At 38.7% G+C, this 19,796-nt stretch overlaps 60 pseudogenes; all 60 read left to right on the top strand.

Annotated features, from left to right (window-relative positions):
- The first annotated feature begins 156 nt into the window (after positions 1 to 156).
- LOC140570289 (5S ribosomal RNA) lies at positions 157 to 275 on the top strand (annotated as a pseudogene).
- Positions 276 to 461: 186 nt separating this feature from the next.
- LOC140573018 (5S ribosomal RNA) lies at positions 462 to 580 on the top strand (annotated as a pseudogene).
- Positions 581 to 765: 185 nt separating this feature from the next.
- Positions 766 to 884, top strand: LOC140569703 (5S ribosomal RNA; annotated as a pseudogene).
- A 222-nt stretch (positions 885 to 1,106) lies between these two features.
- LOC140568146 (5S ribosomal RNA) lies at positions 1,107 to 1,225 on the top strand (annotated as a pseudogene).
- Positions 1,226 to 1,410: 185 nt separating this feature from the next.
- Positions 1,411 to 1,529, top strand: LOC140566643 (5S ribosomal RNA; annotated as a pseudogene).
- A 222-nt stretch (positions 1,530 to 1,751) lies between these two features.
- Positions 1,752 to 1,871, top strand: LOC140566472 (5S ribosomal RNA; annotated as a pseudogene).
- Positions 1,872 to 2,056: 185 nt separating this feature from the next.
- LOC140567768 (5S ribosomal RNA) lies at positions 2,057 to 2,175 on the top strand (annotated as a pseudogene).
- Positions 2,176 to 2,397: 222 nt separating this feature from the next.
- On the top strand, positions 2,398 to 2,517 carry LOC140566471 (5S ribosomal RNA; annotated as a pseudogene).
- A 650-nt stretch (positions 2,518 to 3,167) lies between these two features.
- LOC140573281 (5S ribosomal RNA) lies at positions 3,168 to 3,286 on the top strand (annotated as a pseudogene).
- A 185-nt stretch (positions 3,287 to 3,471) lies between these two features.
- Positions 3,472 to 3,590, top strand: LOC140567014 (5S ribosomal RNA; annotated as a pseudogene).
- Positions 3,591 to 3,775: 185 nt separating this feature from the next.
- On the top strand, positions 3,776 to 3,894 carry LOC140572239 (5S ribosomal RNA; annotated as a pseudogene).
- A 222-nt stretch (positions 3,895 to 4,116) lies between these two features.
- LOC140571261 (5S ribosomal RNA) lies at positions 4,117 to 4,235 on the top strand (annotated as a pseudogene).
- A 343-nt stretch (positions 4,236 to 4,578) lies between these two features.
- Positions 4,579 to 4,697, top strand: LOC140568258 (5S ribosomal RNA; annotated as a pseudogene).
- Positions 4,698 to 4,882: 185 nt separating this feature from the next.
- LOC140572572 (5S ribosomal RNA) lies at positions 4,883 to 5,001 on the top strand (annotated as a pseudogene).
- A 185-nt stretch (positions 5,002 to 5,186) lies between these two features.
- Positions 5,187 to 5,305, top strand: LOC140566519 (5S ribosomal RNA; annotated as a pseudogene).
- A 507-nt stretch (positions 5,306 to 5,812) lies between these two features.
- LOC140569702 (5S ribosomal RNA) lies at positions 5,813 to 5,931 on the top strand (annotated as a pseudogene).
- Positions 5,932 to 6,116: 185 nt separating this feature from the next.
- LOC140569701 (5S ribosomal RNA) lies at positions 6,117 to 6,235 on the top strand (annotated as a pseudogene).
- A 185-nt stretch (positions 6,236 to 6,420) lies between these two features.
- Positions 6,421 to 6,539, top strand: LOC140569700 (5S ribosomal RNA; annotated as a pseudogene).
- Positions 6,540 to 6,724: 185 nt separating this feature from the next.
- LOC140569699 (5S ribosomal RNA) lies at positions 6,725 to 6,843 on the top strand (annotated as a pseudogene).
- Positions 6,844 to 7,065: 222 nt separating this feature from the next.
- On the top strand, positions 7,066 to 7,184 carry LOC140570462 (5S ribosomal RNA; annotated as a pseudogene).
- A 222-nt stretch (positions 7,185 to 7,406) lies between these two features.
- Positions 7,407 to 7,525, top strand: LOC140572201 (5S ribosomal RNA; annotated as a pseudogene).
- Positions 7,526 to 8,014: 489 nt separating this feature from the next.
- Positions 8,015 to 8,133, top strand: LOC140570461 (5S ribosomal RNA; annotated as a pseudogene).
- Positions 8,134 to 8,318: 185 nt separating this feature from the next.
- Positions 8,319 to 8,437, top strand: LOC140573121 (5S ribosomal RNA; annotated as a pseudogene).
- A 222-nt stretch (positions 8,438 to 8,659) lies between these two features.
- LOC140569698 (5S ribosomal RNA) lies at positions 8,660 to 8,778 on the top strand (annotated as a pseudogene).
- Positions 8,779 to 8,963: 185 nt separating this feature from the next.
- LOC140569697 (5S ribosomal RNA) lies at positions 8,964 to 9,082 on the top strand (annotated as a pseudogene).
- A 185-nt stretch (positions 9,083 to 9,267) lies between these two features.
- On the top strand, positions 9,268 to 9,386 carry LOC140570005 (5S ribosomal RNA; annotated as a pseudogene).
- Positions 9,387 to 9,571: 185 nt separating this feature from the next.
- On the top strand, positions 9,572 to 9,690 carry LOC140570004 (5S ribosomal RNA; annotated as a pseudogene).
- A 185-nt stretch (positions 9,691 to 9,875) lies between these two features.
- Positions 9,876 to 9,994, top strand: LOC140569696 (5S ribosomal RNA; annotated as a pseudogene).
- Positions 9,995 to 10,179: 185 nt separating this feature from the next.
- Positions 10,180 to 10,298, top strand: LOC140572321 (5S ribosomal RNA; annotated as a pseudogene).
- Positions 10,299 to 10,483: 185 nt separating this feature from the next.
- LOC140569356 (5S ribosomal RNA) lies at positions 10,484 to 10,602 on the top strand (annotated as a pseudogene).
- Positions 10,603 to 10,787: 185 nt separating this feature from the next.
- Positions 10,788 to 10,906, top strand: LOC140569694 (5S ribosomal RNA; annotated as a pseudogene).
- Positions 10,907 to 11,091: 185 nt separating this feature from the next.
- Positions 11,092 to 11,210, top strand: LOC140569693 (5S ribosomal RNA; annotated as a pseudogene).
- Positions 11,211 to 11,395: 185 nt separating this feature from the next.
- On the top strand, positions 11,396 to 11,514 carry LOC140569692 (5S ribosomal RNA; annotated as a pseudogene).
- Positions 11,515 to 11,699: 185 nt separating this feature from the next.
- Positions 11,700 to 11,818, top strand: LOC140569690 (5S ribosomal RNA; annotated as a pseudogene).
- Positions 11,819 to 12,003: 185 nt separating this feature from the next.
- LOC140569689 (5S ribosomal RNA) lies at positions 12,004 to 12,122 on the top strand (annotated as a pseudogene).
- Positions 12,123 to 12,307: 185 nt separating this feature from the next.
- LOC140569688 (5S ribosomal RNA) lies at positions 12,308 to 12,426 on the top strand (annotated as a pseudogene).
- A 185-nt stretch (positions 12,427 to 12,611) lies between these two features.
- Positions 12,612 to 12,730, top strand: LOC140569344 (5S ribosomal RNA; annotated as a pseudogene).
- A 185-nt stretch (positions 12,731 to 12,915) lies between these two features.
- On the top strand, positions 12,916 to 13,034 carry LOC140569687 (5S ribosomal RNA; annotated as a pseudogene).
- A 185-nt stretch (positions 13,035 to 13,219) lies between these two features.
- On the top strand, positions 13,220 to 13,338 carry LOC140570796 (5S ribosomal RNA; annotated as a pseudogene).
- Positions 13,339 to 13,523: 185 nt separating this feature from the next.
- On the top strand, positions 13,524 to 13,642 carry LOC140571828 (5S ribosomal RNA; annotated as a pseudogene).
- Positions 13,643 to 13,827: 185 nt separating this feature from the next.
- LOC140566121 (5S ribosomal RNA) lies at positions 13,828 to 13,946 on the top strand (annotated as a pseudogene).
- A 185-nt stretch (positions 13,947 to 14,131) lies between these two features.
- Positions 14,132 to 14,250, top strand: LOC140570038 (5S ribosomal RNA; annotated as a pseudogene).
- Positions 14,251 to 14,435: 185 nt separating this feature from the next.
- Positions 14,436 to 14,554, top strand: LOC140569686 (5S ribosomal RNA; annotated as a pseudogene).
- A 185-nt stretch (positions 14,555 to 14,739) lies between these two features.
- On the top strand, positions 14,740 to 14,858 carry LOC140570794 (5S ribosomal RNA; annotated as a pseudogene).
- Positions 14,859 to 15,043: 185 nt separating this feature from the next.
- LOC140570793 (5S ribosomal RNA) lies at positions 15,044 to 15,162 on the top strand (annotated as a pseudogene).
- Positions 15,163 to 15,347: 185 nt separating this feature from the next.
- LOC140570526 (5S ribosomal RNA) lies at positions 15,348 to 15,466 on the top strand (annotated as a pseudogene).
- Positions 15,467 to 15,651: 185 nt separating this feature from the next.
- Positions 15,652 to 15,770, top strand: LOC140567109 (5S ribosomal RNA; annotated as a pseudogene).
- A 185-nt stretch (positions 15,771 to 15,955) lies between these two features.
- Positions 15,956 to 16,074, top strand: LOC140569685 (5S ribosomal RNA; annotated as a pseudogene).
- A 185-nt stretch (positions 16,075 to 16,259) lies between these two features.
- Positions 16,260 to 16,378, top strand: LOC140572301 (5S ribosomal RNA; annotated as a pseudogene).
- A 185-nt stretch (positions 16,379 to 16,563) lies between these two features.
- Positions 16,564 to 16,682, top strand: LOC140571114 (5S ribosomal RNA; annotated as a pseudogene).
- Positions 16,683 to 16,868: 186 nt separating this feature from the next.
- LOC140570542 (5S ribosomal RNA) lies at positions 16,869 to 16,987 on the top strand (annotated as a pseudogene).
- Positions 16,988 to 17,172: 185 nt separating this feature from the next.
- Positions 17,173 to 17,291, top strand: LOC140569684 (5S ribosomal RNA; annotated as a pseudogene).
- A 185-nt stretch (positions 17,292 to 17,476) lies between these two features.
- On the top strand, positions 17,477 to 17,595 carry LOC140570432 (5S ribosomal RNA; annotated as a pseudogene).
- Positions 17,596 to 17,780: 185 nt separating this feature from the next.
- LOC140572818 (5S ribosomal RNA) lies at positions 17,781 to 17,899 on the top strand (annotated as a pseudogene).
- Positions 17,900 to 18,121: 222 nt separating this feature from the next.
- On the top strand, positions 18,122 to 18,240 carry LOC140570351 (5S ribosomal RNA; annotated as a pseudogene).
- A 185-nt stretch (positions 18,241 to 18,425) lies between these two features.
- Positions 18,426 to 18,544, top strand: LOC140569682 (5S ribosomal RNA; annotated as a pseudogene).
- Positions 18,545 to 18,729: 185 nt separating this feature from the next.
- On the top strand, positions 18,730 to 18,848 carry LOC140570792 (5S ribosomal RNA; annotated as a pseudogene).
- Positions 18,849 to 19,033: 185 nt separating this feature from the next.
- LOC140569681 (5S ribosomal RNA) lies at positions 19,034 to 19,152 on the top strand (annotated as a pseudogene).
- Positions 19,153 to 19,337: 185 nt separating this feature from the next.
- LOC140569680 (5S ribosomal RNA) lies at positions 19,338 to 19,456 on the top strand (annotated as a pseudogene).
- Positions 19,457 to 19,641: 185 nt separating this feature from the next.
- On the top strand, positions 19,642 to 19,760 carry LOC140569679 (5S ribosomal RNA; annotated as a pseudogene).
- The last annotated feature ends 36 nt before the right edge of the window (positions 19,761 to 19,796 follow it).

The following is a 19,796-nucleotide window of genomic DNA, read 5'->3' as shown; positions in this document are numbered from 1 at the left end:
CATTTCCATGTTATTTACATCTTTTGCACAAATTTGTAGTTGAAACTCTTTTGTGTTGTAAATGTTGATGTGTTGAAATGGAATGCTTTTGCTTGGTTTTGAACAAATATGGTCTTAGCTATGAAATTTGAATCCTCTAGTTTGCAAGGTGCTTCTGCTTACGGCCATTCCACCCTTAGAATGCCTGATCTCGTCTGATCTCAGAAGCTACCTAGGGTTGGGCCTGGTTAGTACTTGCATGGGAGACTGTCTGGGAATACCAGGTGTTGTAAGCTTTTCCAATCCTGCAAACAATTAAAGCTTACATTTCCATGTTATTTACATCTTTTGCACAAATTTGTAGTTGAAACTCTTTTGTGTTGTAAATGTTGATGTGTTGAAATGGAATGCTTTTGCTTGGTTTTGAACAAATATGGTCTTAGCTATGAAATTTGAATCCTCTAGGTTTGCAAGGTGCTTCTGCTTACGGCCATTCCACCCTTAGAATGCCTGATCTCGTCTGATCTCAGAAGCTACCTAGGGTTGGGCCTGGTTAGTACTTGAATGGGAGACTGTCTGGAAATATCAGGTGTTGTAAGCTTTTCCAATCCTGCAAACAATTAAAGCTTACATTTCCATGTTATTTACATCTTTTGCACAAATTTGTAGTTGAAACTCTTTTGTGTTGTAAATGTTGATGTGTTGAAATGGAATGCTTTTGCTTGGTTTTGAACAAATATGGTCTTAGCTATGAAATTTGAATCCTCTAGTTTGCAAGGTGCTTCTGCTTACGGCCATTCCACCCTTAGAATGCCTGATCTCGTCTGATCTCAGAAGCTACCTAGGGTTGGGCCTGGTTAGTACTTGAATGGGAGACTGTCTGGGAATACCAGGTGTTGTAAGCTTTTCAAATCCTGCAAACAATTAAAGCTTACATTTCCATGTTATTTACATCTTTTGCACAAATTTGTAGTTGAAACTCTTTTGTGTTGTAAATGTTGATGTGTTGAAATGGAATGCTTTGTGTATTAAATGTTGATGTGTTGAAATGGAATGCTTTTGCTTGGTTTTGAACAAATATGGTCTTAGCTATGAAATTTGAATCCTCTAGTTTGCAAGGTGCTTCTGCTTACGGCCATTCCACCCTTAGAATGCCTCATCTCGTCTGATCTCAGAAGCTACCTAGGGTTGGGCCTGGTTAGTACTTGAATGGGAGACTGTCTGGTAATATCAGGTGTTGTAAGCTTTTCCAATCCTGCAAACAATTAAAGCTTACATTTCCATGTTATTTACATCTTTTGCACAAATTTGTAGTTGAAACTCTTTTGTGTTGTAAATGTTGATGTGTTGAAATGGAATGTTTTTGCTTGGTTTTGAACAAATATGGTCTTAGCTATGAAATTTGAATCCTCTAGTTTGCAAGGTGCTTCTGCTTGCGGCCATTCCATCCTTAGAATGCCTGATCTCGTCTGATCTCAGAAGCTACCTAGAGTTGGGCCTGGTTAGTACTTGAATGGGAGACTGTCTGGGAATACCAGGTGTTGTAAGCTTTTCCAATCCTACAAACAATTAAAGCTTACATTTCCATGTTATTTACATCTTTTGCACAAATTTGTAGATGAAACTCTTTTGTGTTGTAAATGTTGATGTGTTGAAATGGAATGCTTTGTGTTGTAAATGTTGATGTGTTGAAATGGAATGCTTTTGCTTGGTTTTGAACAAATATGGTCTTAGCTATGAAATTTGAATCCTCTAGTTTGCTAAGTGCTTCTGCTTACGGCCATTCCACCCTTAGAATGCCTGATCTCGTCTGATCTCAGAAGCTACCATTGGGTTGGGCCTGGTTAGTACTTGAATGGGAGACTGTCTGGGAATACCAGGTGTTGTAAGCTTTTCCAATCCTGCAAACAATTAAAGCTTACATTTCCATGTTATTTAAATCTTTTGCACAAATTTGTAGTTGAAACTCTTTTGTGTTGTAAATGTTGATGTGTTGAAATGGAATGCTTTTGCTTGGTTTCGAACAAATATGGTCTTATCTATGAAATTTGAATCCTCTCGTTTGCAAGGTTCTTCTGATTACGGCCATTCCACCCTTAGAACGCCTGATGTTGTCTGATCTCAGAAGCTACCTAGGGTTGGGCCTGGTTAGTACTTGAATGGGAGACTGTCTGGGAATACCAGGTGTTGTAAGCTTTTCCAATCCTGCAAACAATTAAAGCTTACATTTCCATGTTATTTACATCTTTTGCACAAATTTGTAGATGAAACTCTTTTGTGTTGTAAATGTTGATGTGTTGAAATGGAATGCTTTGTGTTGGAAATGTTGATGTGTTGAAATGGAATGCTTTTGCTTGGTTTTGAACAAATATGGTCTTAGCTATGAAATTTGAATCCTCTAGTTTGCTAAGTGCTTCTGCTTACGGCCATTCCACCCTTAGAATGCCTGATCTCGTCTGATCTCAGAAGCTACCATTGGGTTGGGCCTGGTTAGTACTTGAATGGGAGACTGTCTGGGAATACCAGGTGTTGTAAGCTTTTCCAATCCTGCAAACAATTAAAGCTTACATTTCCATGTTATTTACATCTTTTGCACAAATTTGTAGTTGAAACTCTTTTGTGTTATAAATGTTGATGTGGGTTGGGTCTGGTTAGTACTTGAATGGGAGACTGTCTGGGAATACCAGGTGTTGTAAGCTTTTCCAATCCTGCAAACAATTAAAGCTTACATTTCCATGTTATTTAAATCTTTTGCACAAATTTGTAGTTGAAACTCTTTTGTGTTGTAAATGTTGATGTGTTGAAATGGAATGCTTTTGCTTGGTTTCGAACAAATATGGTCTTATCTATGAAATTTGAATCCTCTCGTTTGCAAGGTTCTTCTGATTACGGCCATTCCACCCTTAGAACGCCTGATGTTGTCTGATCTCAGAAACTGCCTAGGGTTTGGCCTGGTTAGTACTTGAATGGGAGACTGTCTGGGAATACCAGGTGTTGTAAGCTCTTCCAATCCTGCAAACAATTAAAGCTTACATTTCCATGTTATTTACATCTTTTGCACAAATTTGTAGTTGAAACTCTTTTGTGTTGTAAATGTTGATGTGTTGAAATGGAATGCTTTTGCTTGGTTTTGAACAAATATGGTCTTAGCTATGAAATTTGAATCCTCTAGTTTGCTAGGTGTTTCTGCTTACGGCCATTCCACACTCAGAATGCCTGATCTCGTCTGATCTCAGAAGATACTTAGGGTTGGGCCTGGTTAGTACTTGAATGGGAGACTGTCTGGGAAAACCAGGTGTTGTAAGCTTTTCCAATCCTGCAAACAATTAAAGCTTACATTTCCATGTTATTTACATCTTTTGCACAAATTTGTAGTTGAAACTCTTTTGTGTTGTAAATGTTGATGTGTTGAAATGGAATGCTTTTGCTTGGTTTTGAACAAATATGGTCTTAGCTATGAAATTTGAATCCTCTAGTTTGCAAGGTGCTTCTGCTTACGGCCATTCCACCCTTAGAATGCCTGATCTTGTCTGATCTCAGAAACTACCTAGAGTTGGGCCTGGTTAGTACTTGAATGGGAGACTGTCTGGGAATATCAGGTGTTGTAAGCTTTTCCAATCCTGCAAACAATTAAAGCTTACATTTCCATGTTATTTACATCTTTTGCACAAATTTGTAATTGAAACTCTTTTGTGTTGTAAATGTTGATGTGTTGAAATGGAATGCTTTTGCTTGGTTTTGAACAAATATGGTCTTAGCTATGAAATTTGAATCCTCTAGTTTTCAAAGTGCTTCTGCTTGCGGCCATTCCACCCTTAGAATGCCTGATCTCGTCTGATCTCAGAAGCTACCTAGGGTTGGGCCTGGTTAGTACTTGAATGGGAGACTGTCTGGGAATACCAGGTGATGTAAGCTTTTCCAATCCTGCAAACAATTAAAGCTTACATTTCCATGTTATTTACATCTTTTGCACAAATTTGTAGTTGAAACTCTTTTGTGTTGTAAATGTTGATGTGTTGAAATGGAATGCTTTGTGTTGAAAATGTTGATGTGTTGAAATGGAATGCTTTTGCTTGGTTTTCAACAAATATGGTCTTAGCTATGAAATTTGAATCCTCTAGTTTGCAAGGTATTTCTGCTTACGACCATTCCACACTTAGAATGCCTGATCTCGTCTGATCTCAGAAGCTACCTAGGGTTGGGCCTGGTTAGTACTTGAATGGGAGACTGTCTGGGAATACCAGGTGTTGTAAGCTTTTCCAATCCTGCAAACAATTAAAGCTTACATTTCCATGTTATTTACATCTTTTGCACAAATTTGTAGTTGAAACTCTTTTGTGTTATAAATGTTGATGTGGGTTGGGTCTGGTTAGTACTTGAATTGGAGACTGTCTGGGAATACCAGGTGTTGTAAGCTTTTCCAATCCTGCAAACAATTAAAGCTTACATTTCCATGTTATTTACATCTTTTGCAGAAATTTGTAGTTGAAACTCTTTTGTGTTGTAAATGTTGTGTTGAAATGGAATGCCTTTGCTTGGTTTTGAACCAATATGGTCTTAGCTATGAAAATTGAATCCTCTAATTTGCAAGGTGCTTCTGCTTGCGGCCATTCCACCCTTAGAATGCCTGATGTTGTCTGATCTCAGAAGCTACATAGGGTTGGGTCTGGTTAGTACTTGAATGGGAGACTGTTTGGGAATACCAGGTGTTGTAAGCTTTTCCAATCTTGCAAACAATTAAAGCTTACATTTCCATGTTATTTATATCTTTTGCACTTATTTGTAGTTGACACTCTTTTGTGTGGTAAATGTTGATATGTTAAAATGGAATGCTTTTGCTTGGTTTTGAACAAATATGGTCTTAGCTATGAAAATTGAATCCTCTAATTTGCAAGGTGCTTCTGCTTGCGGCCATTCCACCCTTAGAATGCCTGAACTCGTCTGATCTCAGAAGCTACCTAGGGTTGGGCCTGGTTAGTACTTGAATGGGAGACTGTCTGGGAATACCAGGTGTTGTAAGCTTTTCCAATCCTGCAAACAATTAAAGCTTACATTTCCATGTTATTTATATCTTTTGCACTTATTTGTAGTTGACACTCTTTTGTGTGGTAAATGTTGATATGTTGAAATGGAATGCTTTTGCTTGGTTTTGAACAAATATGGTCTTAGCTATGAAAATTGAATCCTCTAATTTGCAAGGTGCTTCTGCTTGCGGCCATTCCACCCTTAGAATGCCTGATCTCGTCTGATTTCAGAAGCTACCTAGGGTTGGGCCTGGTTAGTACTTGAATGGGATACTGTCTGGGAATACCAGGTGTTGTAAGCTTTTCCAATCCTGCAAACAATTAAAGCTTACATTTCCATGTTATTTACATCTTTTGCACAAATTTGTAGTTGAAACTCTTTTGTGTTATAAATGTTGATGTGGGTTGGGTCTGGTTAGTACTTGAATGGGAGACTGTCTGGGAATACCAGGTGTTGTAAGCTTTTCCAATCCTGCAAACAATTAAAGCTTACATTTCCATGTTATTTACATCTTTTGCACAAATTTGTAGTTGAAACTCTTTTGTGTTATAAATGTTGATGTGGGTTGGGTCTGGTTAGTACTTGAATGGGAGACTGTCTGGGAATACCAGGTGTTGTAAGCTTTTCCAATCCAGCAAACAATTAAAGCTTACATTTCCATGTTATTTACATCTTTTGCACAAATTTGTAGTTGAAACTCTTTTGTGTTGTAAATGTTGATGTGTTGAAATGGAATGCTTTTGCTTGGTTTTGAACAAATATGGTCTTAGCTATGAAATTTGAATCCTCTAGTTTGCAAGGTGCTTCTGCTTACGGCCATTCCACCCTTAGAATGCCTGATCTCGTCTGATCTCAGAAGCTACCTAGGGTTGGGCCTGGTTAGTACTTGAATGGGAGACTGTCTGGGAATACCAGGTGTTGTAAGCTTTTCCAATCCTGCAAACAATTAAAGCTTACATTTCCATGTTATTTACATCTTTTGCACAAATTTGTAGTTGAAACTCTTTTGTGTTGTAAATGTTGATGTGTTGAAATGGAATGCTTTTGCTTGGTTTTGAACAAATATGGTCTTAGCTATGAAATTTGAATCCTCTAGTTTGGAAGGTGCTTCTGCTTACGGCCATTCCACCCTTAGAATGCCTGATCTCGTCTGATCTCAGAAGCTACCTAGGGTTGGGCCTGGTTAGTACTTGAATGGGAGACTGTCTGGGAATACCAGGTGTTGTAAGCTTTTCCAATCCTGCAAACAATTAAAGCTTACATTTCCATGTTATTTACATCTTTTGCACAAATTTGTAGTTGAAACTCTTTTGTGTTGTAAATGTTGATGTGTTGAAATGGAATGCTTTTGCTTGGTTTTGAACAAATATGGTCTTAGCTATGAAATTTGAATCCTCTAGTTTGGAAGGTGCTTCTGCTTACGGCCATTCCACCCTTAGAATGCCTGATCTCGTCTGATCTCAGAAGCTACCTAGGGTTGGGCCTGGTTAGTACTTGAATGGGAGACTGTCTGGGAATACCAGGTGTTGTAAGCTTTTCCAATCCTGCAAACAATTAAAGCTTACATTTCCATGTTATTTACATCTTTTGCACAAATTTGTAGTTGAAACTCTTTTGTGTTGTAAATGTTGATGTGTTGAAATGGAATGCTTTTGCTTGGTTTTGAACAAATATGGTCTTAGCTATGAAATTTGAATCCTCTAGTTTGGAAGGTGCTTCTGCTTACGGCCATTCCACCCTTAGAATGCCTGATCTCGTCTGATCTCAGAAGCTACCTAGGGTTGGGCCTGGTTAGTACTTGAATGGGAGACTGTCTGGGAATACCAGGTGTTGTAAGCTTTTCCAATCCTGCAAACAATTAAAGCTTACATTTCCATGTTATTTACATCTTTTGCACAAATTTGTAGTTGAAACTCTTTTGTGTTGTAAATGTTGATGTGTTGAAATGGAATGCTTTGTGTTGTAAATGTTGATGTGTTGAAATGGAATGCTTTTGCTTGGTTTTGAACAAATATGGTCTTAGCTAGTAAATTTGAATCCTCTAGTTTGCAAGTTGCTTCTGCTTATGGCCATTCCACCCTTAGAATGCCTGATCTCGTCTGATCTCAGAAGCTACCTAGGGTTGGGCCTGGTTAGTACTTGAATGGGAGACTGTCTGGGAATACCAGGTGTTGTAAGCTTTTCCAATCCTGCAAACAATTAAAGCTTACATTTCCATGTTATTTACATCTTTTGCACAAATTTGTAGATGAAACTCTTTTGTGTTGTAAATGTTGATGTGTTGAAATGGAATGCTTTGTGTTGTAAATGTTGATGTGTTGAAATGGAATGCTTTTGCTTGGTTTTGAACAAATATGGTCTTAGCTATGAAATTTGAATCCTCTAGTTTGCAAGGTGCTTCTGCTTACGGCCATTCCACCCTTAGAATGCCTGATCTCGTCTGATCTCAGAAGCTACCTAGGATTGGGCCTGGTTAGTACTTGAATGGGAGACTGTCTGGGAATACCAGGTGTTGTAAGCTTTTCCAATCCTGCAAACAATTAAAGCTTACATTTCCATGTTATTTACATCTTTTGCACAAATTTGTAGTTGAAACTCTTTTGTGTTGTAAATGTTGATGTGTTGAAATGGAATGCTTTTGCTTGGTTTTGAACAAATATGGTCTTAGCTATGAAATTTGAATCCTCTAGTTTGCAAGGTGCTTCTGCTTGCGGCCATTCCATCCTTAGAATGCCTGATCTTGTCTCATCTCAGAAGCTGCCAAGGGTTGGGCCTGGTTAGTACTTGAATGGGAGACTGTCTGGGAATACCAGGTGTTGTAAGCTTTTCCAATCCTGCAAACAATTAAAGCTTACATTTCCATGTTATTTACATCTTTTGCACAAATTTGTAGTTGAAACTCTTTTGTGTTGTAAATGTTGATGTGTTGAAATGGAATGCTTTTGCTTGGTTTTGAACAAATATGGTCTTAGCTATGAAATTTGAATCCTCTAGTTTGCAAGGTGCTTCTGCTTATGGCCATTCCACCCTTAGAATGCCTGATCTCGTCTGATCTCAGAAGCTACCTAGGGTTGGGCCTGGTTAGTACTTGAATGGGAGACTGTCTGGGAATACCAGGTGTTGTAAGCTTTTCCAATCCTGCAAACAATTAAAGCTTACATTTCCATGTTTTTTACATCTTTTGCACAAATTTGTAGTTGAAACTCTTTTGTGTTGTAAATGTTGATGTGTTGAAATGGAATGTTTTTGCTTGGTTTTGAACAAATATGGTCTTAGCTATGAAATTTGAATCCTCTAGTTTGCAAGGTGCTTCAGCTTGCGGCCATTCCATCCTTAGAATGCCTGATCTTGTCTGATCTCAGAAGCTACCAAGGGTTGGGCCTGGTTAGTACTTGAATGGGAGACTGTCTGGGAATACCAGGTGTTGTAAGCTTTTCCAATCCTGCAAACAATTAAAGCTTACATTTCCATGTTATTTACATCTTTTGCACAAATTTGTAGATGAAACTCTTTTGTGTTGTAAATGTTGATGTGTTGAAATGGAATGCTTTGTATTGTAAATGTTGATGTGTTGAAATGGAATGCTTTTGCTTGGTTTTGAACAAATATGGTCTTAGCTATGAAATTTGAATCCTCTAGTTTGCAAGGTGCTTCTGCTTACGGCCATTCCACCCTTAGAATGCCTGATCTCGTCTGATCTCAGAAGCTACCTAGGGTTGGGCCTGGTTAGTACTTGAATGGGAGACTGTCTGGGAATACCAGGTGTTGTAAGCTTTTCCAATCCTGCAAACAATTAAAGCTTACATTTCCATGTTTTTTACATCTTTTGCACAAATTTGTAGTTGAAACTCTTTTGTGTTGTAAATGTTGATGTGTTGAAATGGAATGCTTTTGCTTGGTTTTGAACAAATATGGTCTTAGCTATGAAATTTGAATCCTCTAGTTTGCAAGGTGCTTCTGCTTACGGCCATTCCACCCTTAGAATGCCTGATCTCGTCTGATCTCAGAAGCTACCTAGGGTTGGGCCTGGTTAGTACTTGAATGGGAGACTGTCTGGGAATACCAGGTGTTGTAAGCTTTTCCAATCCTGCAAACAATTAAAGCTTACATTTCCATGTTATTTACATCTTTTGCACAAATTTGTAGTTGAAACTCTTTTGTGTTGTAAATGTTGATGTGTTGAAATGGAATGCTTTTGCTTGGTTTTGAACAAATATGGTCTTAGCTATGAAATTTGAATCCTCTAGTTTGCAAGGTGCTTCTGCTTACGGCCATTCCACCCTTAGAATTCCTGATCTCGTCTGATCTCAGAAGCTACCTAGGGTTGGGCCTGGTTAGTACTTGAATGGGAGACTGTCTGGGAATACCAGGTGTTGTAAGCTTTTCCAATCCTGCAAACAATTAAAGCTTACATTTCCATGTTATTTACATCTTTTGCACAAATTTGTAGTTGAAACTCTTTTGTGTTGTAAATGTTGATGTGTTGAAATGGAATGCTTTTGCTTGGTTTTGAACAAATATGGTCTTAGCTATGAAATTTGAATCCTCTAGTTTGCAAGGTGCTTCTGCTTACGGCCATTCCACCCTTAGAATTCCTGATCTCGTCTGATCTCAGAAGCTACCTAGGGTTGGGCCTGGTTAGTACTTGAATGGGAGACTGTCTGGGAATACCAGGTGTTGTAAGCTTTTCCAATCCTGCAAACAATTAAAGCTTACATTTCCATGTTATTTACATCTTTTGCACAAATTTGTAGTTGAAACTCTTTTGTGTTGTAAATGTTGATGTGTTGAAATGGAATGCTTTTGCTTGGTTTTGAACAAATATGGTCTTAGCTATGAAATTTGAATCCTCTAGTTTGCAAGGTGCTTCTGCTTACGGCCATTCCACCCTTAGAATGCCTGATCTCGTCTGATCTCAGAAGCTACCTAGGGTTGGGCCTGGTTAGTACTTGAATGGGAGACTGTCTGGGAATACCAGGTGTTGTAAGCTTTTCCAATCCTGCAAACAATTAAAGCTTACATTTCCATGTTATTTACATCTTTTGCACAAATTTGTAGTTGAAACTCTTTTGTGTTGTAAATGTTGATGTGTTGAAATGGAATGCTTTTGCTTGGTTTTGAACAAATATGGTCTTAGCTATGAAATTTGAATCCTCTAGTTTGCAAGGTGCTTCTGCTTACGGCCATTCCACCCTTAGAATGCCTGATCTCGTCTGATCTCAGAAGCTACCTAGGGTTGGGCCTGGTTAGTACTTGAATGGGACACTGTCTGGGAATATCAGGTGTTGTAAGCTTTTCCAATCCTGCAAACAATTAAAGCTTACATTTCCATGTTATTTACATCTTTTGTACAAATTTGTAGTTGAAACTCTTTTGTGTTGTAAATGTTGATGTGTTGAAATGGAATGCTTTTGCTTGGTTTTGAACAAATATGGTCTTAGCTATGAAATTTGAATCCTCTAGTTTGCAAGGTGCTTCTGCTTACGGCCATTCCACCCTTAGAATGCCTGATCTCGTCTGATCTCAGAAGCTACCAAGGGTTGGGCCTGGTTAGTACTTGAATGGGAGACTGTCTGGGAATACCAGGTGTTGTAAGCTTTTCCAATCCTGCAAACAATTAAAGCTTACATTTCCATGTTATTTACATCTTTTGCACAAATTTGTAGTTGAAACTCTTTTGTGTTGTAAATGTTGATGTGTTGAAATGGAATGCTTTTGCTTGGTTTTGAACAAATATGGTCTTAGTTATGAAATTTGAATCCTCTAGTTTGCAAGGTGCTTCTGCTTACGGCCATTCCACCCTTAGAATGCCTGATCTCGTCTGATCTCAGAAGCTACCTAGGGTTGGGCCTGGTTAGTACTTGAATGGGAGACTGTCTGGGAATACCAGGTGTTGTAAGCTTTTCCAATCCTGCAAACAATTAAAGCTTACATTTCCATGTTATTTACATCTTTTGCACAAATTTGTAGTTGAAACTCTTTTGTGTTGTAAATGTTGATGTGTTGAAATGGAATGCTTTTGCTTGGTTTTGAACAAATATGGTCTTAGCTATGAAATTTGAATCCTCTAGTTTGCAAGGTGCTTCTGCTTACGGCCATTCCACCCTTAGAATGCCTGATCTCGTCTGATCTCAGAAGCTACCTAGGGTTGGGCCTGGTTAGTACTTGAATGGGAGACTGTCTGGGAATACCAGGTGTTGTAAGCTTTTCCAATCCTGCAAACAATTAAAGCTTACATTTCCATGTTATTTACATCTTTTGCACAAATTTGTAGTTGAAACTCTTTTGTGTTGTAAATGTTGATGTGTTGAAATGGAATGCTTTTGCTTGGTTTTGAACAAATATGGTCTTAGCTATGAAATTTGAATCCTCTAGTTTGGAAGGTGCTTCTGCTTACGGCCATTCCACCCTTAGAATGCCTGATCTCGTCTGATCTCAGAAGCTACCTAGGGTTGGGCCTGGTTAGTACTTGAATGGGAGACTGTCTGGGAATACCAGGTGTTGTAAGCTTTTCCAATCCTGCAAACAATTAAAGCTTACATTTCCATGTTATTTACATCTTTTGCACAAATTTGTAGTTGAAACTCTTTTGTGTTGTAAATGTTGATGTGTTGAAATGGAATGCTTTTGCTTGGTTTTGAACAAATATGGTCTTAGCTATGAAATTTGAATCCTCTAGTTTGCAAGGTGCTTCTGCTTACGGCCATTCCACCCTTAGAATGCCTGATCTCGTCTGATCTCAGAAGCTACCTAGGGTTGGGCCTGGTTAGTACTTGAATGGGAGACTGTCTGGGAATACCAGGTGTTGTAAGCTTTTCCAATCCTGCAAACAATTAAAGCTTACATTTCCATGTTATTTACATCTTTTGCACAAATTTGTAGTTGAAACTCTTTTGTGTTGTAAATGTTGATGTGTTGAAATGGAATGCTTTTGCTTGGTTTTGAACAAATATGGTCTTAGCTATGAAATTTGAATCCTCTAGTTTGCAAGGTGCTTCTGCTTACGGCCATTCCACCCTTAGAATGCCTGATCTCGTCTGATCTCAGAAGCTACCTAGGGTTGGGCCTGGTTAGTACTTGAATGGGAGACTGTCTGGGAATACCAGGTGTTGTAAGCTTTTCCAATCCTGCAAACAATTAAAGCTTACATTTCCATGTTATTTACATCTTTTGCACAAATTTGTAGTTGAAACTCTTTTGTGTTGTAAATGTTGATGTGTTGAAATGGAATGCTTTTGCTTGGTTTTGAACAAATATGGTCTTAGCTATGAAATTTGAATCCTCTAGTTTGCAAGGTGCTTCTGCTTACGGCCATTCCACCCTTAGAATGCCTGATCTCGTCTGATCTCAGAAGCTACCTAGGGTTGGGCCTGGTTAGTACTTGAATGGGAGACTGTCTGGGAATACCAGGTGTTGTAAGCTTTTCCAATCCTGCAAACAATTAAAGCTTACATTTCCATGTTATTTACATCTTTTGCACAAATTTGTAGTTGAAACTCTTTTGTGTTGTAAATGTTGATGTGTTGAAATGGAATGCTTTTGCTTGGTTTTGAACAAATATGGTCTTAGCTATGAAATTTGAATCCTCTAGTTTGCAAGGTGCTTCTGCTTACGGCCATTCCACCCTTAGAATGCCTGATCTCGTCTGATCTCAGAAGCTACCAAGGGTTGGGCCTGGTTAGTACTTGAATGGGAGACTGTCTGGGAATACCAGGTGTTGTAAGCTTTTCCAATCCTGCAAACAATTAAAGCTTACATTTCCATGTTATTTACATCTTTTGCACAAATTTGTAGTTGAAACTCTTTTGTGTTGTAAATGTTGATGTGTTGAAATGGAATGCTTTTGCTTGGTTTTGAACAAATATGGTCTTAGCTATGAAATTTGAATCCTCTAGTTTGCAAGGTGCTTCTGCTTACGGCCATTCCACCCTTAGAATGCCTGATCTCGTCTGATCTCAGAAGCTACCTAGGGTTGGGCCTGGTTAGTACTTGAATGGGAGACTGTCTGGGAATACCAGGTGTTGTAAGCTTTTCCAATCCTGCAAACAATTAAAGCTTACATTTCCATGTTATTTACATCTTTTGCACAAATTTGTAGTTGAAACTCTTTTGTGTTGTAAATGTTGATGTGTTGAAATGGAATGCTTTTGCTTGGTTTTGAACAAATATGGTCTTAGCTATGAAATTTGAATCCTCTAGTTTGCAAGGTGCTTCTGCTTACGGCCATTCCACCCTTAGAATGCCTGATCTCGTCTGATCTCAGAAGCTACCTAGGGTTGGGCCTGGTTAGTACTTGAATGGGAGACTGTCTGGGAATATCAGGTGTTGTAAGCTTTTCCAATCCTGCAAAAAATTAAAGCTTACATTTCCATGTTATTTACATCTTTTGCACAAATTTGTAGTTGAAACTCTTTTGTGTTGTAAATGTTGATGTGTTGAAATGGAATGCTTTTGCTTGGTTTTGAACAAATATGGTCTTAGCTATGAAATTTGAATCCTCTAGTTTGCAAGGTGCTTCTGCTTACAGCCATTCCACCCTTAGAATGCCTGATCTCGTCTGATCTCAGAAGCTACCAAGGGTTGGGCCTGGTTAGTACTTGAATGGGAGACTGTCTGGGAATACCAGGTGTTGTAAGCTTTTCCAATCCTGCAAACAATTAAAGCTTACATTTCCATGTTATTTACATCTTTTGCACAAATTTGTAGTTGAAACTCTTTTGTGTTGTAAATGTTGATGTGTTGAAATGGAATGCTTTTGCTTGGTTTTGAACAAATATGGTCTTAGCTATGAAATTTGAATCCTCTAGTTTGCAAGGTGCTTCTGCTTACGGCCATTCCACCCTTAGAATGCCTGGTCTCGTCTGATCTCAGAAGCTACCTAGGGTTGGGCCTGGTTAGTACTTGAATGGGAGACTGTCTGGGAATACCAGGTGTTGTAAGGTTTTCCAATCCTGCAAACAATTAAAGCTTACATTTCCATGTTATTTACATCTTTTGCACAAATTTGTAGTTGAAACTCTTTTGTGTTGTAAATGTTGATGTGTTGAAATGGAATGCTTTTGCTTGGTTTTGAACAAATATGGTCTTAGCTATGAAATTTGAATCCTCTAGTTTGCAAGGTGCTTCTGCTTACGGCCATTCCACCCTTAGAATGCCTGATCTCGTCTGATCTCAGAAGCTACCTAGGGTTGGGCCTGGTTAGTACTTGAATGGGAGACTGTCTGGGAATTCCAGGTGTTGTAAGCTTTTCCAATCCTGCAAACAATTAAAGCTTACATTTCCATGTTATTTACATCTTTTGCACAAATTTGTAGTTGAAACTCTTTTGTGTTGTAAATGTTGATGTGTTGAAATGGAATGCTTTTGCTTGGTTTTGAACAAATATGGTCTTAGCTATGAAATTTGAATCCTCTAGTTTGCAAGGTGCTTCTGCTTACGGCCATTCCACCCTTAGAATGCCTGATCTCGTCTGATCTCAGAAGCTACCTAGGGTTGGGCCTGGTTAGTACTTGAATGGGAGACTGTCTGGGAATACCAGGTGTTGTAAGCTTTTCCAATCCTGCAAACAATTAAAGCTTACATTTCCATGTTATTTACATCTTTTGCACAAATTTGTAGTTGAAACTCTTTTGTGTTGTAAATGTTGATGTGTTGAAATGGAATGCTTTTGCTTGGTTTTGAACAAATATGGTCTTAGCTATGAAATTTGAATCCTCTAGTTTGCAAGGTGCTTCTGCTTACGGCCATTCCACCCTTAGAATGCCTGATCTCGTCTGATCTCAGAAGCTACCTAGGGTTGGGCCTGGTTAGTACTTGAATGGGAGACTGTCTGGGAATATCAGGTGTTGTAAGCTTTTCCAATCCTGCAAACAATTAAAGCTTACATTTCCATGTTATTTACATCTTTTGCACAAATTTGTAGATGAAACTCTTTTGTGTTGTAAATGTTGATGTGTTGAAATGGAATGCTTTTGCTTGGTTTTGAACAAATATGGTCTTAGCTATGAAATTTGAATCCTCTAGTTTGCAAGGTGCTTCTGCTTACGGCCATTCCACCCTTAGAATGCCTGATCTCGTCTGATCTCAGAAGCTACCTAGGGTTGGGCCTGGTTAGTACTTGAATGGGAGACTGTCTGGGAATATCAGGTGTTGTAAGCTTTTCCAATCCTGCAAACAATTAAAGCTTACATTTCCATGTTATTTACATCTTTTGCACAAATTTGTAGTTGAAACTCTTTTGTGTTGTAAATGTTGATGTGTTGAAATGGAATGCTTTTGCTTGGTTTTGAACAAATATGGTCTTAGCTATGAAATTTGAATCCTCTAGTTTGCAAGGTGCTTCTGCTTACGGCCATTCCACCCTTAGAATGCCTGATCTCGTCTGATCTCAGAAGCTACCTAGGGTTGGGCCTGGTTAGTACTTGAATGGGAGACTGTCTGGGAATGCCAGGTGTTGTAAGCTTTTCCAATCCTGCAAACAATTAAAGCTTACATTTCCATGTTATTTACATCTTTTGCACAAATTTGTAGTTGAAACTCTTTTGTGTTGTAAATGTTGATGTGTTGAAATGGAATGCTTTTGCTTGGTTTTGAACAAATATGGTCTTAGCTATGAAATTTGAATCCTCTAGTTTGCAAGGTGCTTCTGCTTACGGCCATTCCACCCTTAGAATGCCTGATCTCGTCTGATCTCAGAAGCTACCTAGGGTTGGGCACAGTTAGTACTTGAATGGGAGACTGTCTGGGAATACCAGGTGTTGTAAGCTTTTCCAATCCTGCAAACAATTAAAGCTTACATTTCCATGTTATTTACATCTTTTGCACAAATTTGTAGTTGAAACTCTTTTGTGTTGTAAATGTTGATGTGTTGAAATGGAATGCTTTTGCTTGGTTTTGAACAAATATGGTCTTAGCTATGAAATTTGAATCCTCTAGTTTGCAAGGTGCTTCTGCTTACGGCCATTCCACCCTTAGAATGCCTGATCTCGTCTGATCTCAGAAGCTACCTAGGGTTGGGCCTGGTTAGTACTTGAATGGGAGACTGTCTGGGAATACCAGGTGTTGTAAGCTTTTCCAATCCTGCAAACAATTAAAGCTTACATTTCCATGTTTTTTACATCTTTTGCACAAATTTGTAGTTGAAACTCTTTTGTGTTGTAAATGTTGATGTGTTGAAATGGAATGCTTTTGCTTGGTTTTGAACAAATATGGTCTTAGCTATGAAATTTGAATCCTCTAGTTTGCAAGGTGCTTCTGCTTACGACCATTCCACCCTTAGAATGCCTGATCTCGTCTGATCTCAGAAGCTACCTAGGGTTGGGCCTGGTTAGTACTTGAATGGGAGACTGTCTGGGAATACCAGGTGTTGTAAGCTTTTCCAATCCTGCAAACAATTAAAGCTTACATTTCCATGTTTTTTACATCTTTTGCACAAATTTGTAGTTGAAACTCTTTTGTGTTGTAAATGTTGATGTGTTGAAATGGAATGCTTTTGCTTGGTTTTGAACAAATATGGTCTTAGCTATGAAACTTGAATCCTCTAGTTTGCAAGGTGCTTCTGCTTACGGCCATTCCACCCTTAGAATGCCTGATCTCGTCTGATCTCGGAAGCTACCTAGGGTTGGGCCTGGTTAGTACTTGAATGGGAGACTGTCTGGGAATACCAGGTGTTGTAAGCTTTTCCAATCCTGCAAACAATTAAAGCTTACATTTCCATGTTATTTACATCTTTTGCACAAATTTGTAGTTGAAACTCTTTTGTGTTGTAAATGTTGATGTGTTGAAATGGAATGCTTTTGCTTGGTTTTGAACAAATATGGTCTTAGCTATGAAATTTGAATCCTCTAGGTTTGCAAGGTGCTTCTGCTTACGGCCATTCCACCTTTAGAATGCCTGATCTCGTCTGATCTCAGAAGCTACCTAGGGTTGGGCCTGGTTAGTACTTGAATGGGAGACTGTCTGGGAATACCAGGTGTTGTAAGCTTTTCCAATCCTGCAAACAATTAAAGCTTACATTTCCATGTTATTTACATCTTTTGCACAAATTTGTAGTTGAAACTCTTTTGTGTTGTAAATGTTGATGTGTTGAAATGGAATGCTTTTGCTTGGTTTTGAACAAATATGGTCTTAGCTATGAAATTTGAATCCTCTAGTTTGCAAGGTGCTTCTGCTTACGGCCATTCCACCCTTAGAATGCCTGATCTCGTCTGATCTCAGAAGCTACCTAGGGTTGGGCCTGGTTAGTACTTGAATGGGAGACTGTCTGGGAATACCAGGTGTTGTAAGCTTTTCCAATCCTGCAAACAATTAAAGCTTACATTTCCATGTTATTTACATCTTTTGCACAAATTTGTAGTTGAAACTCTTTTGTGTTGTAAATGTTGATGTGTTGAAATGGAATGCTTTTGCTTGGTTTTGAACAAATATGGTCTTAGCTATGAAATTTGAATCCTCTAGTTTGCAAGGTGCTTCTGCTTACGGCCATTCCACCCTTCGAATGCCTGATCTCGTCTGATCTCAGAAGCTACCTAGGGTTGGGCCTGGTTAGTACTTGAATGGGAGACTGTCTGGGAATACCAGGTGTTGTAAGCTTTTCCAATCCTGCAAACAATTAAAGCTTACATTTCCATGTTATTTACATCTTTTGCACAAATTTGTAGTTGAAACTCTTTTGTGTTGTAAATGTTGATGTGTTGAAATGGAATGCTTTTGCTTGGTTTTGAACAAATATGGTCTTAGCTATGAAATTTGAATCCTCTAGTTTGCAAGGTGCTTCTGCTTACGGCCATTCCACCCTTAGAATGCCTGATCTCGTCTGATCTCAGAAGCTACCTAGGGTTGGGCCTGGTTAGTACTTGAATGGGAGACTGTCTGGGAATACCAGGTGTTTTAAGCTTTTCCAATCCTGCAAACAATTAAAGCTTACATTTCCATGTTATTTACATCTTTTGCACAAATTTGTAGATGAAACTCTTTTGTGTTGTAAATGTTGATGTGTTGAAATGGAATGCTTTGTGTTGTAAATGTTGATGTGTTGAAATGGAATGCTTTTGCTTGGTTTTGAACAAATATGGTCTTAGCTATGAAATTTGAATCCTCTAGTTTGCAAGGTGCTTCTGCTTACGGCCATTCCACCCTTAGAATGCCTGATCTCGTCTGATCTCAGAAGCTACCTGGGGTTGGGCCTGGTTAGTACTTGAATGGGAGACTGTCTGGGAATACCAGGTGTTGTAAGCTTTTCCAATCCTGCAAACAATTAAAGCTTACATTTCCATGTTATTTACATCTTTTGCACAAATTTGTAGTTGAAACTCTTTTGTGTTGTAAATGTTGATGTGTTGAAATGGAATGCTTTTGCTTGGTTTTGAACAAATATGGTCTTAGCTATGAAATTTGAATCCTCTAGTTTGCAAGGTGCTTCTGCTTACGGCCATTCCACCCTTAGAATGCCTGATCTCGTCTGATCTCAGAAGCTACCTAGGGTTGGGCCTGGTTAGTACTTGAATGGGAGACTGTCTGGGAATACCAGGTGTTGTAAGCTTTTCCAATCCTGCAAAAAATTAAAGCTTACATTTCCATGTTATTTACATCTTTTGCACAAATTTGTAGATGAAACTCTTTTGTGTTGTAAATGTTGATGTGTTGAAATGGAATGCTTTTGCTTGGTTTTGAACAAATATGGTCTTAGCTATGAAATTTGAATCCTCTAGTTTGCAAGGTGCTTCTGCTTACGGCCATTCCACCCTTAGAATGCCTGATCTCGTCTGATCTCAGAAGCTACCTAGGGTTGGGCCTGGTTAGTACTTGAATGGGAGACTGTCTGGGAATATCAGGTGTTGTAAGCTTTTCCAATCCTGCAAACAATTAAAGCTTACATTTCCATGTTATTTACATCTTTTGCACAAATTTGTAGTTGAAACTCTTTTGTGTTGTAAATGTTGATGTGTTGAAATGGAATGCTTTTGCTTGGTTTTGAACAAATATGGTCTTAGCTATGAAATTTGAATCCTCTAGTTTGCAAGGTGCTTCTGCTTACGGCCATTCCACCCTTAGAATGCCTGATCTCGTCTGATCTCAGAAGCTACCTAGGGTTGGGCCTGGTTAGTACTTGAATGGGAGACTGTCTGGGAATACCAGGTGTTGTAAGCTTTTCCAATCCTGCAAACAATTAAAGCTTACATTTCCATGTTATTTACATCTTTTGCACAAATTTGTAGTTGAAACTCTTTTGTGTTGTAAATGTTGATGTGTTGAAATGGAATGCTTTTGCTTGGTTTTGAACAAATATGGTCTTAGCTATGAAATTTGAATCCTCTAGTTTGCAAGGTGCTTCTGCTTACGGCCATTCCACCCTTAGAATGCCTGATCTCGTCTGATCTCAGAAGCTACCTAGGGTTGGGCCTGGTTAGTACTTGAATGGGAGACTGTCTGGGAATACCAGGTGTTGTAAGCTTTTCCAATCCTGCAAACAATTAAAGCTTACATTTCCATGTTATTTACATCTTTTGCACAAATTTGTAGTTGAAACTCTTTTGTGTTGTAAATGTTGATGTGTTGAAATGGAATGCTTTTGCTTGGTTTTGAACAAATATGGTCTTAGCTATGAAATTTGAATCCTCTAGTTTGCAAAGTGCTTCTGCTTACGGCCATTCCACCCTTAGAATGCCTGATCTCGTCTGATCTCAGAAGCTACCTAGGGTTGGGCCTGGTTAGTACTTGAATGGGAGACTGTCTGGGAATACCAGGTGTTGTAAGCTTTTCCAATCCTGCAAACAATTAAAGCTTACATTTCC

The sequence above is a fragment of the Salminus brasiliensis genome, chromosome 11 (assembly GCF_030463535.1).
Source record: "Salminus brasiliensis chromosome 11, fSalBra1.hap2, whole genome shotgun sequence".
NCBI lineage: Eukaryota > Metazoa > Chordata > Actinopteri > Characiformes > Bryconidae > Salminus > Salminus brasiliensis.
Note: the sequence above shows the minus strand (reverse complement) of the source record. Positions and strands in the feature narration are given on the sequence as shown.